This window comes from Erpetoichthys calabaricus, chromosome 5 (genome assembly GCF_900747795.2).
Source record: "Erpetoichthys calabaricus chromosome 5, fErpCal1.3, whole genome shotgun sequence".
In the NCBI taxonomy this organism is placed as follows: domain Eukaryota; kingdom Metazoa; phylum Chordata; class Cladistia; order Polypteriformes; family Polypteridae; genus Erpetoichthys; species Erpetoichthys calabaricus.
In genome coordinates, this window is record NC_041398.2 from 50,564,057 (window position 1) to 50,579,284 (window position 15,228).

The following is a 15,228-nucleotide window of genomic DNA, read 5'->3' on the forward strand; positions in this document are numbered from 1 at the left end:
AACTAAATGAAAAGAGGATAGCATTTTTGTTCCGTCAGAAAGTGAAAATATATAAAATATCTGTGGAAGATTTTTGCACAAGGGGGCTGATCTTTGAAAAAAACCCAATGGGGAAATTGGCATCAAGCATTATCTAAAATATTCACAATATGTGTTTCTGTTCTTTACTTTTATTTAACTTATAGGCCCATTCCTGTAACAGGCTAAGTTATTTTTAAAGCCAAATTATTATAAGATGTGAAAAACTCAAACACTCTGAAACACAGCCTATTCTATTTCTTCATAGATTTTTGTATATATTGCCACTGGACTGACCAAGTCAGGAACATGTCTGTTGGTGTTTTCATGCTTCTAGTTAGTTAGTATTTGTGATAAATGAATGAACTGAGATAACTTCTCTAGCTGAATCATTTTTAAACACTTAATATCAAGTAGATACTCCATCAACTGGGCCCTATAATTACATCCTGACATTACAGAGTAGGCACAGCAATTTTTTTTTCCACATTGTGCCTTTTATGGTATGCATGTCCCAAAACTGTTGCAGTTGTATCTATACATCCATCCATCCATCCATTTTCCAACCCGCTGAATCTGAACACAGGGTCACGGGGGTCTGCTGGAGCCAATCCCAGCCAACACAGGGCACAAGGCAGGAACCAATCCCGGGCAGGTTGCCAACCACCGCAGGACACACACAAACACACCCACACACCAAGCACACACTAGGGCCAATTTAGAATCCCCAATCCACCTAACCTGCATGTCTTTGGACTGTGGGAGGAAACCGGAGTGCCCGGAGGAAATCCACACAGACACGGGGAGAACATGCAAACTCCACGCTGGGAGGACCCAGGAAGCGAACCCAGGTTCCCAGGTCTCCCAACTGCAAGGCAGCAGCACTACCCACTGCGCCACCATATCTATACAATTCAATCATATATGTATATATAACAAAGTTCTGCACTTGACTCCTATTCTCTGTCTCATCCCCCTTTATCAATACACCCCATAAGTGCAGAGCCATCTGAGAATTTCTACAAGTGACATGACATGGTGTTATATTTATAGTCTGAGGTGCACATACTGAGCAGAAAAGAAGACAGGACTGTTCCTTGTGGTGCTCCAGTGCTGCTTACATCAATAACAAAGACATAGTCCTTGAATCTCACAAACTTCGGTCTGCCAGATAAATAGTCCATTATCCAGGACACCACAGGCTTATCCACTTTCATATATATGAGCATACCCCTTAACAGGGATTTCTGGCTGGTACTGAGAGCACTAGAGAAATCAAAAAACATAATCCTCAGAAAGTTGCCAGTGAGAATAAGCTTTGTGGAGCATATAGAAAATTGCATTCTCCCCTCCAGTCTTTGTGCAACAGTCAAATTGCAGTTAGTTCAGCTGGTCTACCACACGAGGACTCATATAGTCCAGGACCTGTTGCTCAAAGGTCTTCATGTTGTGAGACGTATGTTTCACTGGTCTGTAGTCATTAAGTGAGAAGTGCCTCCATTGTTTGGAACTGGAGCAATGCAGGGTGTTTTCCACAGCACCTTCAATTTTTGGAGCCTAAAAGAGAGTATGAAAAGGTGATAGTGGATAACACAAAAGTTTTCAGCACAGGCCTTTAGAACTTCAGGACTGAATTCATCCTGTGTGTAGCTTCCTTAGTTCTCTTCTCACTTGGTCTGCAGTTATGGATATCCCATACTTATGGTTGGTGGACGTGTCACTGGCCATTCCATTAGAAGTGGTAGGAGTTGTTGATGTAGTAGGATGGTGTGGGGAGACTGGTCATTGAAAGAAGGTGGCAGTGGGAGAAAAAAAACTATTAAAGAAGATTTTCCTACACTCTGCTTTTTGTTCTGTGTTGTGTCAATGAAAGTTAAAGAAGCCATTATGAGGCTGAAAAGCAAGAATACAGTAATCCCTCCTCCATCGCGGGGGTTGCGTTCCAGAACCCCTCACGAAAGGTGAAAATCCGCGAAGTAGAAACCATATGTTTATACGGTTGTTTTTATATTGTCATGCTTGGGTCACAGATTTGCACAGAAACACAGGAGGTTGTAGAGAGACAGGAACGTTATTCAAACACTGCAAACAAACATTTGTCTCTTTTTTCAAAAGTTTAAAACTGTGCTCCATGACAAGACAGAGATGACAGTTCCGTCTCACAATTAAAAGAATGCAAACATATCTTCCTCTTCAAAGGAGTGTGTCAGGAGCAGATCATGTCACAGAGATAGAGAAAAAAGCAAACAAATCAATAGGGCTGTTTGGCTTTTAAGTATGTGAAGCACTGCGCGGCACAAAGTTCTTGAAGGCGGCAGCTCACACCCCCTCCGTCAGGAGCAGAGAAAGAGAGAGACAGAGAGACAGAGAAAAACAAACAATCAAAAATCAATACGTGCCCTTCGAGCTTTTAAGTATGCGAAGCACCGTGCAGCATGTCGCTTCACGAAGCAGCTGCACAGAAGGGAGCAAAGTGAAGATAATCTTTCAGCATTTTTAGACGAGCGTCCGTATCGTCTAGGTGTGCGAACAGCCTCCCTGCTCAATCCCCCTACGTCAGGATCAGAGAATGTCAGAGCAAGAGAGAGAGAGAGAAAAGTAAGCTGGGTAGCTTCTCAGCCATCTGCCAATAGCGTCCCTTGTATGAAATCAACTGGGCAAACCAACTGAGGAAGCATGTACCAGAAATTTAAAAACCCATTGTCCGCAGAAATCCGTGAACCAGCAAAAAATCCGCGATATATATTTAAATATACTTACATATAAAATCCGCGATAGAGTGAAGCCGCGAAAGGCGAAGCGCGATATAGCGAGGGATTACTGTAAAACTTTTAGAGACATTGGTAAAACTTTAGGATTACCTGATTCAACAGTCTGGAATAACATTAAGAAGAAAGAACACACTAATGAGCTCAGTAATCGCAAAGGGACTGGAAGGCCAAGGATGACCTCCACTGCTAATGACAGAAGAATCCTCACTATGGTAAAGAAAAAGTTCCAAATGCCTGTCTGACAGATCAGAGACAGTCTTCAGGAGGCAGACATGTATGTGTCAGAGACACATACAGAAGACTTCATGAACAGAAACAAAAAGGCTACATTGAAAGATGCAAACCACTAGTTAGCCACAAAAACAGGATGGACAGATTAAGGGATGCAAGAGATATGCAACAAAGTACTAAATACTATTGCTTTATCAAACATACCATTTCTATGTCCTAAACATTATGGTGTCCTGAAATGTAAAAAGTGTTGTCATTTCTACATGGTGTGACCAAAATGTATGCAGATACCTTTAAAGTAAAGTCTGCGATGTGCACTTTAAGCATGTCTGAATTGTTTTATTTGTAATTTTAAACTGTAAATGAGGGGTAAATAAAGGAAAAATGTGTCTTTGTTCCAAACATTATGGACGACACTGTAGTTGAAGCAGACGTCTTAGTTTTTTTTGAATGAAGGCGCATGTGTTCTTTTATTTGTACCTTTTGTGAAAGTGTTTCTTTGATATATGGACTTCAGGCTTCATACGTTATATAGTTTATGCCTACATTTTGTCATTTACTATTAGAATATGAAAAACGTTTCTGTTTTAAAAATGTGTTTGCACAGCCAACTATAGAAATGGAACACACATGAAATGCGTGTATTCCAAATAACGCTAGAATTATTTCCACTGTAAAACTCCACTTCAATCCCAGGTAATCAAATCAAGGCAAGGCTTGAGCTAGGAGAGAAGTTCATTCTAAGTCGGTGGGGGGATGGAATAGCTGGCTGCTAGTAGCTTTATCAGCACATTCAGATGACAAAGGACTCTGGCGGAGAGGTGCAAACGGATTTAAGACGCGATTTAAGGTGGGACGGATTTACGAGTTTTTTCGTAGGCTCTGGTAATTCTAGTGTTAAAAGTATCTGAAAGAGTTACTGGGACAAATTAGCGATTGGCTAACCAAATGGGCCTGATGGGCTTGATGGCTTCCTCTTGTTTTTCACACTCCTTATGTTGTTCTGTTTTTAATAAAACATGGCCTTAACTGGAACACTGAAACAATTGTAAAGCAGACGTAATCCAAGTGCACCACATGTATTTAAGTTATAATAAGTTCAAAAGATTCTGGCACCGTTAGGTTCTATCACTGCATGCACTCTACCCTTCCAAGTTACTAAATGCTTTTTTTTACATATCTACATTACTTTCTGTGTATATTATAGTCTAGAAAGGAAGCTTTTAATACATTCCAGTCACTTACTCTAACTGAAATATGAGGCTCATGGTGTGGTCTCCCATACTTGTTGAAGTTCTTAGATTTCTATTTTCCTTTAGCTCAGCATTGAGAAACTTTGACTTGGCAGGTGGGCTTCCTCTTTAGGGAGATGAATGCTGGACAATTTTTCCAGATTGCTGGCACTGCTTTTGTATGCAGTTTGAATGAGTTGCCAATTTTAAGAGAAGGTAAAAGAATTAGAGGTAACAGAATACAGCTGGGAAAACATATTGTTAAGAATAAGAAAGAAAAAACTTTTTTACCGTAACATTTCTGTAATGATTTAACAGCAATAAAGGAAATAAGAAAATAAAAGACGTGTAAACAAGAATTCCCATTCAACATGAATTGTTTTTTTGTTACTGGCAATGTTGCAAATATGATAGCAGCTGTACAGTTCAGAAAGATTTTTTAAAAATGATTTGAAATCTCTAAAGAGTGATGAATAGAAGTTGAGTACTTGCAGCATTAAGCATTAATCATGGAGTTGTCACAGAAATGGGAAATCTCATGTATAGGCATTAACTTTCATTATGTCACTCAAAAGGACAGTATTCTTGTACCTGCCTATGTACAATATCCCCTGTAGTGCCACCTTTTACAAGCACTTGATGTTCTCTCTTTGCTGTTAGTGTCAAAGAAAAAAAGGAATATTAAATGTATTTTGTGAAGAGAAACCCAGTAATAAAATATGCTTTGCTACGTATGTCATCTCAATCAATGGACTGAAAAAAAGAAACAAACTGTGTTAGTCAAAAATGGAACTGAAATAAGATCTAACAGAAGAGTCCTGGAGAAAGTTGAGCGGGTGAGAGAGATTCTGGAAAATACCACGTAATATATTCGATTTGATCTTTACACCAGGGATTTTTTTTAGGAAGCAATGAAAAGTGTCTTTGTCTGTAGCTGAAATATAAATAAATAATGAATTTATCAATCTTTAGTTTTAGTAAATATTTAATTTCCATTGATAAACACCAGGGAAGGCTTATCTACTAATTTATTTGGATATTCAGGACATAAGGCTAATTTCTTTGCACATTTAATTTGATACAAAAGTGAAAGAGGATTCCTGTTGAAAGCAATAAACTTTTTCAGAAAAGCTGTCACATCATATACAGTATAATTCATCACTTTATTTGAACCTGGACTGAAATTTCTAAATAAACAGATAGCTATACAGTACAGTAGCTATATAAGGCAATACATATAGTCCACTTTGAACTACACAGGGCAATGAAAATTTTGCTTCTTGATCACTTTTGGATATGCCTAATGGATTTTGGCCAACTGATCACAAAAAATCACCTTAAAATTATCCTATCACATACTGTCATCACCTGTTTTTGTTATTTTCTCTCATATTTTAAGCCTATTAATATATACAATATTTCTTCAACCTTTTTTGATGTTGTGACCCATTTGTGTACATGTAAGTGTCTTTGTGGCCCACTAGACAATTGTCAGAGCCTGGGGAACTTCTTTAATTGAATGCCTCAGAGCCGGGAGGGGAAATATATCGCACAGCAAGGCCAGTCACTTAAGCAACCCACAGCGACCCTCTACCATTATAAATATTATGACCTCATGACCCATCGGCAGCAGCTTGCAACACAAAAATGTGTTGTGATTCAGTGGTTGAGAAACATTGTACTAATATATTGCCCATAAAGTAAGCCTTTTTGTTTAGTCCAGAAATGCCAGGACTTGCTTTCAGTGTAGGGTTGCTATGCATCATGATGGATGCTTAGCGTAACGCAAGACAAACTATAAAAGCAGCTCACACACACAGATGCTTTGCATTATGTTGATATCAGTTTGAAAGTATGCAGATGCTCATATCTGACAGGTGTATCCTATTGTGCATATCTAGCATTTATTATCTGGAGTACGATTCATGACAGCAGAAATTTCTCTCCAATGTCGCAGCAGCTGTGATACATTGTTACATTTGTGTGTAGTATACATTGATGCTTCAAAGACACATCATGGCTGTGCTTCTTAGGAAGGCATATGAGTTCTGCTTCAGATGTAAGATCAAGAAAAACCATGGGCTCCACACAATTGTGCGTCATGCACTATCGATCTGAGAGCTTTCGCTCAGAAGTATTAGGTAATCAGTGCTTTTTGCAGCCCCGATGATGCTTTAGGAACAGAAGGATCACGTGATAGGCTCTTTCTGATTTTCCTTCTGTCTGATCAATGTTTCTGACTTCTCTATTACAAATGAGAAATCTATTGAGTACACAATCTGCCTTCAGCCATGAAACCAGTGCCCCCTAATGACAGTTTGGTAGTATCGAAGCCACCAGAGACATGAAGCCTAGTTGAGACAGACAAAGATGCCACAATGAATGTGAAAAATGACAGTGATCCAGCTTTAAAACCATTCGTGTCTGGTGAGCTTCATCTGATAACACAGTCAGAATTAAATAACCTGGGGCCTCATGTATAAATGGTGTGTACGCACAAAAATGTTGCATACACCCATTTCCAGGCTGAAAAAATGTTGCATTTAGCAAATGCAAAATTTGCATTTAGCAAATTTAATTGAAACCATGATGCTTGAAAGGTAAAACTGCATGCTGTGACCTCAGTTATCCAATGGTAATGAGCCTTTCACTGTATTGGCTGGATGAATTTGGGACCTTTGATAAAAGTAGATTCACTCTGCTGTGACATACTGCTCACCTTGTCATTTACACATGCAAAACTCAGATTTTATTTATGAAACAGAGCAGACAACGTGGAAGTAGTGGTATTTTGTGTATTTTTATTCTGGCTTATTTTCTCTTATACTAATTCAAAAATATGTGTTTCCTGTATTCATACTCGTTTAGTGTTTTAAGCAGATATTATTTGTTTGCAATGGTGTATATGCTCTGTTGTTCATTTTGAATTTCTGTGAAGTACTTTGAGCATGGGAAAGGCACTATATAAAATAAATGCAGTATTATTATTATTATTAAGTAGACAATAATTGTTTTTTTCTCTTATTCACAATTTCACCAAATGACAAAGAAATGGATTTTAAAAGGAAATTCAAATGAGACATGTTGGTGCCATTAACCATTTATAGATTTCATTTTGTGTTCTAAGGATGGTTACCTTGCATTCCACACTGCAAGACACCTCTGTCTTTACTTTTACAATCATTTTCTACAGCTACACCTTGCTTAACTGTATATATTGGATGCAGGGCAGGGGAACAAAAAAAAACCAACCCAAATCATCACTCACATATAATATGTAAAGTATCCAAACCATTATACAATCCTTTCTTCACATAAGGTATTTCGTCATGAAAGTGTATTTTATTTATCTTCAACATGACCTGTCATGTTAGCGACAAAACATATTTGTTTAAGTTTGAATTTGCCTTATCACAAAAATTTTGTTTTTTTAAAACAAAATTCTATCTATAAAGTAAAATTGCTATATTAAGTTGTAATTTTAAGACAAAATGAGAATGTTGGATGTATGAGTGTTACTATGCACCTAAACAAAAGTATTGTAAAGGACTTTACAGTTCAAGGATAATGCACTTATACTTGTGAAAGAACTCAGCTAGTTCTTTGTCTGCACTCCAGGGTTTGTGTTATTTTATAAGTAATATATATATATTTTTTATATTCTTTTGCCTCTTTATTTCTACACAGAAATAAAAGACATCACATGACCAGAAGACCTCCATCTATTATTCTGTCTGATTTGCCTTGAATGTAGCTGATATCCTAATTATTGTTCTTGTTATTGAATACATTTTGCTTTAAAGATGCATAAAGTGTTACCTGGCATCCCATCAACATAAACTGACATTCCATCAAAAGCAACTTCCTAACTTGCACCTATTACTTCTGGAATCACATTCATCACTGTTAGAAGGTGCTATATATATATATATATATATATATATATATATATATATATATATATATATATATATATATATATATATATATATATATAAAATGTATTATTATTATTATTAGTAGAGTAGTAGTAGTAGTAGTATTTATTTGATAGTGACCAGGTTAGAAAATTGATATTATTCAATTAACATTATTTTCAAATGAATTGATATCCTATCTTATTGCTGGTTTTGATGGGCAGGTTGCTGAAATGAAGGAATTAGAAAAAGGAGCCTTCAGCATGCTTCTGCAAATGAAAACAACATAAAATTAGTTCCTACAGAAATAAAAAAAACATCGAAAAACCAAACATTTCAACTATGAATACTTTATCAGGTGAGCACATCAAACAAAAGAAGTAATTAATATTTATATGTAGAGACAAAGGAAAGAAATCCTGTGGAAATGAAAAAGTTGAAAGGACAGGAGGATGTGAAAGGTTAGTATGTCGAAAGTGACTTTGGCTTGTAAAAAAGGCTATAAAAATTCTTCAAAGTATGTTCATTGGTAGAAAAAACTCATGGGTAGAAAAAAATCTTGTGTATGGATCAGTCTAAAATAGAGACATTTTGTATGATGTACAGGACGAGTGAGATGACATGTTCATTCAGAGATTCTGTAAAGGCAACTTTCAGAGAATGGTTAGACAGACACGGGTCAATACATTTAGACCAGAGAACAGCAAATGTGGTCTTGGAACAAGACAAACTTGTACTAATTGATTTAAGAAAATCTTTCCATTGTTTTAAACTAAGTTTGAATTCCCTTACACATATTGCTGAACCTTAAAGGCGCCAGTGTGGTATTGCGGGTCTATTGCTTAACATTTTAGTGGTCAGTTTTTAAATAAATAAATCATTGAATGGTGGGCTCAATCTCCATAGGTGAGGATGCTCGTGCAGCTGCAGGAGGTTGGTGAAGTAATTGTGATGAGACAAACTTGCACATGAGGGTGTCTGTCGTAATATTGCTTCATCGGCTTTCTGCTATGCGCAAGTGAGACGCTGTGCCCACAGAGGCATTTAAGTGGTAGCCAGCATGAGGAAAGGGGTTGAAAGAGAACAGATAGTAAACAAAAGGATGTAGAGCTTAAAGGACAGATGAGAAGCAGGCAGGAAGATGGGAGAAACAGCTGGTGCAAGACCAAGTGAGAGAGAAGGCATACAGCTGGGAAGGAGAGCCCTTAAGAGAGCGTGCATCCGATGCTCAGGGCTGCTGAAGTGGATCCCATTATAGAAGGTTGGCTGTGCCTGTCGGTTTGGTGTCTTCTTCCCCTGCAAGGTTCAGTCAGAATAAGAAGAGGGGATGCCAGGATAGAGGAGTAGCACCAGGGTTCTGAGATTTTTAAAAGGGCAGTTTTCTGCTTGATTTTAACCATGTTTTATTGGATTTATTTATTGGGGTTTCTAGCCTCTGCTGGATATGATTTTGTGGATTATTTATTTATTTATTTATGAGAGACTCACTGCACTGTTTAGAACACTTTGGGTTTTGGATTTTTAATAAAAGCACTGTTCATTTTCACACCTACCCCTTCCATTGTGTGTTGTGCCCTCATCTGCTAGGCTAATCCCTTGGGTACATTATAGACAGTGGCGAGTTGTAGAGGCTCCCAGAAGTAACCAGAAGCAGGAAACTGACCTGCACCATCAGAGCCAGATGCCATGAAATACAGTAATCCCTCCTCCATCGCGGGGGTTGTGTTCCAGAGCCACCCGCGAAATAAGAAAATCCGCGAAGTAGAAACCATATGTTTATATGGTTATTTTTATATTGTCATGCTTGGGTCACAGATTTGCGCAGAAACACAGGAGGTTGTAGAGAGACAGGAACGTTATTCAAACACTGCAAAAGTTTAAACTGTGCTCCATGACAAGACAGAGATGACAGTTCAGTCTCACAATTAAAAGAATGCAAACATATCTTCCATCTTCAAAGGAGCAAACAAATCAATAGGACTGTTTGCTTTTAAGTATGCGAAGCACCGCGGCACAAAGCTGTTGAAGGCGGCAGCTCACACCCCCTCCGTCAGGAGCAGAGAGAGAGAGAGAGAGAGAGACAGAGAGAGAAAGAGAGAGAGAGAGAGAGAGATAGAGAGAGACAGATAAAAAAATCAATACGTGCCCTTTGAGCTTTTAAGTATGCGAAGCACCGTGCAGCATACTTAAAAGCTGCACACAGAAGGTAGCAACGTGAAGATAATCTTTCAGCATTTTTAGACGAGCGTCCGTATTGTCTAGGTGTGCGAACAGCCCCCCTGCTCACACCCCCTACGTCAGGATCACAGATAGTCAGCGCAAGAGAGAGAGAAAGAAAAGTAAGTTGGGTAGCTTCTCAGCCATCTGCCAATAGTGTCCCTTGTATGAAATCAACTGGGTAAACCAACTGAGGAAGCATGTACCGGAAATTAAAAGACCCATTGTCCTCAGAAACCCGCGAAGCAGCGAAAAATCCGCGATATATATTTAAATATGCTTACATATAAAATCCGCGATGGAGTGAAGCCGCGAAAGGCGAAGCGCGATATAGCGAGGGATTACTGTAACTTAGTTGTGATGTCAGTGTTGTAGTGACGACCTCATTTGTCAAGTCCAAGACCACAACGAGTCCAGATCAAGTCAAGACCAAGTTCAAATGACAGCAAAACCAAAACTGGGAAAACTATTATGGTTCCAGTCCGTATTTTAAATTTTTGGATGGGGTCATTGAGACTCAGCGATACTATACACCTGAAGATTCACATTTGACAATGGATTTAAGCTTATGAAAAGAAATCATCAGTTACTATACACAAAATGATACCAAAATATGATGATTTACATGTAGCTCTATCCGCAGCCAAAACGTGTAGTCATAGTTGAAATTACAGAAACTAACAAATACAAATCTGAACAATTAATAATTCTGAGTATTTTATAGAGTGATGTTTCAGACTAAAAATATGTGATTTTTTAGATTATCATAACACATTTTTGTTTGTAATGATAAAAGACTGCAGTGAAACAACTGTGCAGGATCAAATTAGGCTAAATTATTTATCTGAAGTATGTCTTGTCACCCGGCAATACTCTGGAAAAACCTCATCTACATGAAAGAGGTGGCAGAGTTAAAGAGGGACAGTATTAGGAAGAAGTACATTAGAGGGTCAGCTAAGGTTGGATAGTTTGGAGACAAAGTCAGAGAGGTGAGATAGTGTTGGTTTGGACATGTGCAGAAGAGAGATGCTGGGTATATTGGGAGAAGGATGCTAGGACCCCCAGTCTGTCAAGATGGGCAAACACACATCCTTCACCCTTACCCTGAGCACTGGTGTGCCACAAAGATGTGTACTAAGTCCCCTTCTCTATTCACTCTTCACCCATGACTGTCAACCCATCCACCAATCAAACATTATTGTTAAATTTGCGGATGATACGACTGTCATTGGGCCTGTAACAGACAACAATGAAACTGCATATTGGGAAGATGTTCAGAATCTGACAGCATGGTGCAACACCAACAACCTGGTCTTAAGTACCAAAAAGACCAAAGAAGTTATTCTGGACTTTAGGATCACTAAAAAGACCAATCATAGTCAGATAACAATCAATGCAGATGCTGTGGAGAGAGTTTCCAGCTTTAAGGTTCTAGGAGTCACCATCTCAGAGGACCTGTCCTGGGCTGACAACAACTTGCTATAATAGGCAAAGCACAACAACACCTCTATTTTCTCAGGGCCAAAAACATTCTCAAGGACAAAACTTATCCTGGAAATTCTTTGTTCGAGCTCCTCCCGTCAGGAAGATGCTTTAGGTCAGTCCCTGTACGCACAAACAGGCTAAAAAATAGCTTTTTCCCATCTGCCATAAACTTTCTGAACTCTGAATCTCCTCAGTCTGAGATCATTTTTAATTGAACATGTGTAATAAGCTATATTGGTAATGTGCAATATACTAATGTAATGCAATATATAATATGTAATGTACTATTCATTAACAGGTGCAATAACAATTTATGCTGCTGTACTTTGAGCAGTAATAATTTGCTCTGGTTACTTGATCACTTAACGTTGTATACGACATATTTGGAATTATTTGACTTTTCTTTAAATGCACATTGGGGCTGTCACAGCTTGAACTAGGGATGGAGATGCCATGCAATAGGAAAAGAGGAAGGTCTAAGAGGTTTATAGATGCAGTGAGGACATGCATGTGGTGGGTGTGACAGAACAAGATAGAAAGGACAGGAAGATATGGAAACAGAGGATCTGCTTTGGCAAACCCCAAATGGGAGCAGTCGAAAAAAGATCTACATGAAGGAGGTTGTGCTGCATTGAAGTAAAATTCACAATAAGCAAAACTGAAACTTCACATTTTCATAGGCTCCTTAACATCAGATTTAATTATACTATACCACATAGATTCACATAATTTTTCTAGCATTATGTACCATTAACATTCTCTATGCAGTTAATTAAAAAGAAAGATAACACTGTGCAAAACACAATACCCATGTTAGCATATTAAGGAATACATTAGTCAGCTGCATTTAGCTTTTCAATTAATTTAGTATGTGATCTATTCAAGTTTTCTTAAAAAAGAAAAATCCAGGACCCAGTGTCAAATGGAAGTGCAGAATCCCAGGTGACTGAGCTTATCAATCAGAATGTGGGGCGCTATGGTGTTGAACGCTGAGGTATAATTTATGAATAGCAGTCACTCATAGTTCCCACACCTACTCTCTAGGTGGTTTAACGTGGTGTGCAGTACCTCTGCAATGACATCAGAAGTCGCCCAATTCAAGCCATAAGCAAACCAGATCTATTGTGCTGATGCATAGATAACTGTTTTTAACTAGCTTTTCAAGGCACTTCATTACTACAAGTGTCAGGGCCACAGGGCAATAATCATTGAGGCAGGAGTAGTTGCTAGACTTGGGTACAGAGACAATGATTGATTTTTTAAAAACAATTCAAGACAATACACTGGGTCAGGAAGTATTTAAACATACATGTAGAAGTTAATAAAAAATAAGCTGGTCTGCAGAAGCACTCAGAACTCATCCTGGAATGGCCGTTCAGTCCTACTGTTTTCCTGTTGTTCACTCTCTTCATATTCCTCCTAACATCATGCTTAGAGAGACAAAGCATCATATCTGGAATGGTGGAGGGAGCACGGGAGTCTTCCAGCACTACTAATGGAATCCAGACATGAACATAGTTCAAACATGAACATAGACAAAAACAGACAGACAATAAAATACAAATAAATATAATTTTTAAAAGCACAGTTGGTCTTGATTCAAGACCAAACACTTTTCTAATTTAGGATTGATCCCTGCCTTTGATGTTGACAAAATAGGCTCTATCCTACAGTGACTCTGAAATTGATAAAGTGGGTTTAAGAGTGTTATGTTAACCTTTGATATCAGTCCCAACTCAATCATTGATATACTTTCTACACAAGCCAGATAAAAAGTCAGTGTTGATGGACAAAATCACTCTTATACCCAGCTGACAAAGATCTCAGCATACCTATGTCTTGTCAAAGTACCTATGAGGATCCTTTTGACATGGCAATAAAAACTATTACTAAAAGAGAAATTTCAGTAGGAGAGGAAGTGTCTGATCTAACTATGATGTAGTACTTTACTGTCAAACTGATTATTGATGGTGATAATCAGTTCTGTCAGCATGGTGATCATGTGGAAAGGGTTGCACTTAATGTTTTTAAAGGAATCTTCAAGAGTTATGACACATTCATTGTGGGGAACGATAATGTACAGCAAAGTGATGTCTATGGTCAAGACTAAGCAAACAGGCCATGAAATTGAAAGCTGCCAAAAAACTCAAGTATAGTTAATGTTTTTTAGATAGTAGTTGGACCTTTGATGGAATGTCTCATTAAGCCTTCAAGGAAGCCAACCTGGTTTGTAGAAGACCAAACTGGGATGTATATGTGTTTTCAAAAACAAGATGGTTAACATTGGGAAAGAATAAATTGTTGTTGATTAAAAGAAAGTTGGTGGATATAACCTATAGCTGATTATCTTCAATAGGATATCCCATGAGGAGTACATTGGTTGCCCCTGTCCTTTTCATCTTTTCCTTTTTCCACCATTTTTTTTTTCTTCTGAGAGAGGCTCTTGTGCCAGTTTTTTCATGTTTGGTCAAGTGAATATTGACAATAAAACCAAGAAAAACACATAAATTGGAAATGAAGTGTGAATGTCATATTTAAATTTGACTGAAAATCCTTCACTATCTCTCTCTCTCTCTCTCTCTCTCTCTCTCTCTCTCTATATATATATATATATATATATATATATATATATATATATATATTACATACCGCAGCAGAAAGTTGGATGTCCTTACCCAGCCTGGATGCCATAGTATAAGGATTTACTAAATGGGAGCAATACCCCGTCAGGACGCCTTATGATTTCTGTACTGGATGGGATTCCCGAAAAATGCAAGAACTTGCAGTAGAGGACGGAAGGGAGCAGTTCATTACCCACTTTAATAGGAGGCAGTGGCCCTGTAACGGTCCTCACCAGACAATAGAGGGTGCTGCCGGGGGAGGTCATCCCCGCGAGGGGAGCAGTAGAGTGTGTACACCTGATGAGCCCAAATGAGGGCGAAACACGTGTCGCATACCCTTTGCATTATTTGACAGTAAACTATGCAACATATATATATATATATATAGTAAAGGGGAATTGAAATATTCAGACAGTGAAATAGAAATTGCTCTAAGTGGATAATCTCCAAGCAGTAACAGGGACATCTAAGGAAGTACTGTATGATTTTTGTAGAGGGGGAAGCGCTGCTTAGATTAAATAGTCTGAAATGAAACAAAGCACCAGGACCAGGTAATATTTATCCTTGGGTACTTAAGAAGGTTAGTGATAACCCTTGACGCATATTTTTAGGAAGTCACTGCATACTGGGGAAATTCCGAAGGACTGGAAAATGGCAAGTATTATCTCATTATATAAAAAGGGTGATTGGATAGACCCAAGTAACTATATGCCAGTAAGCTTAATTTTCATCACAG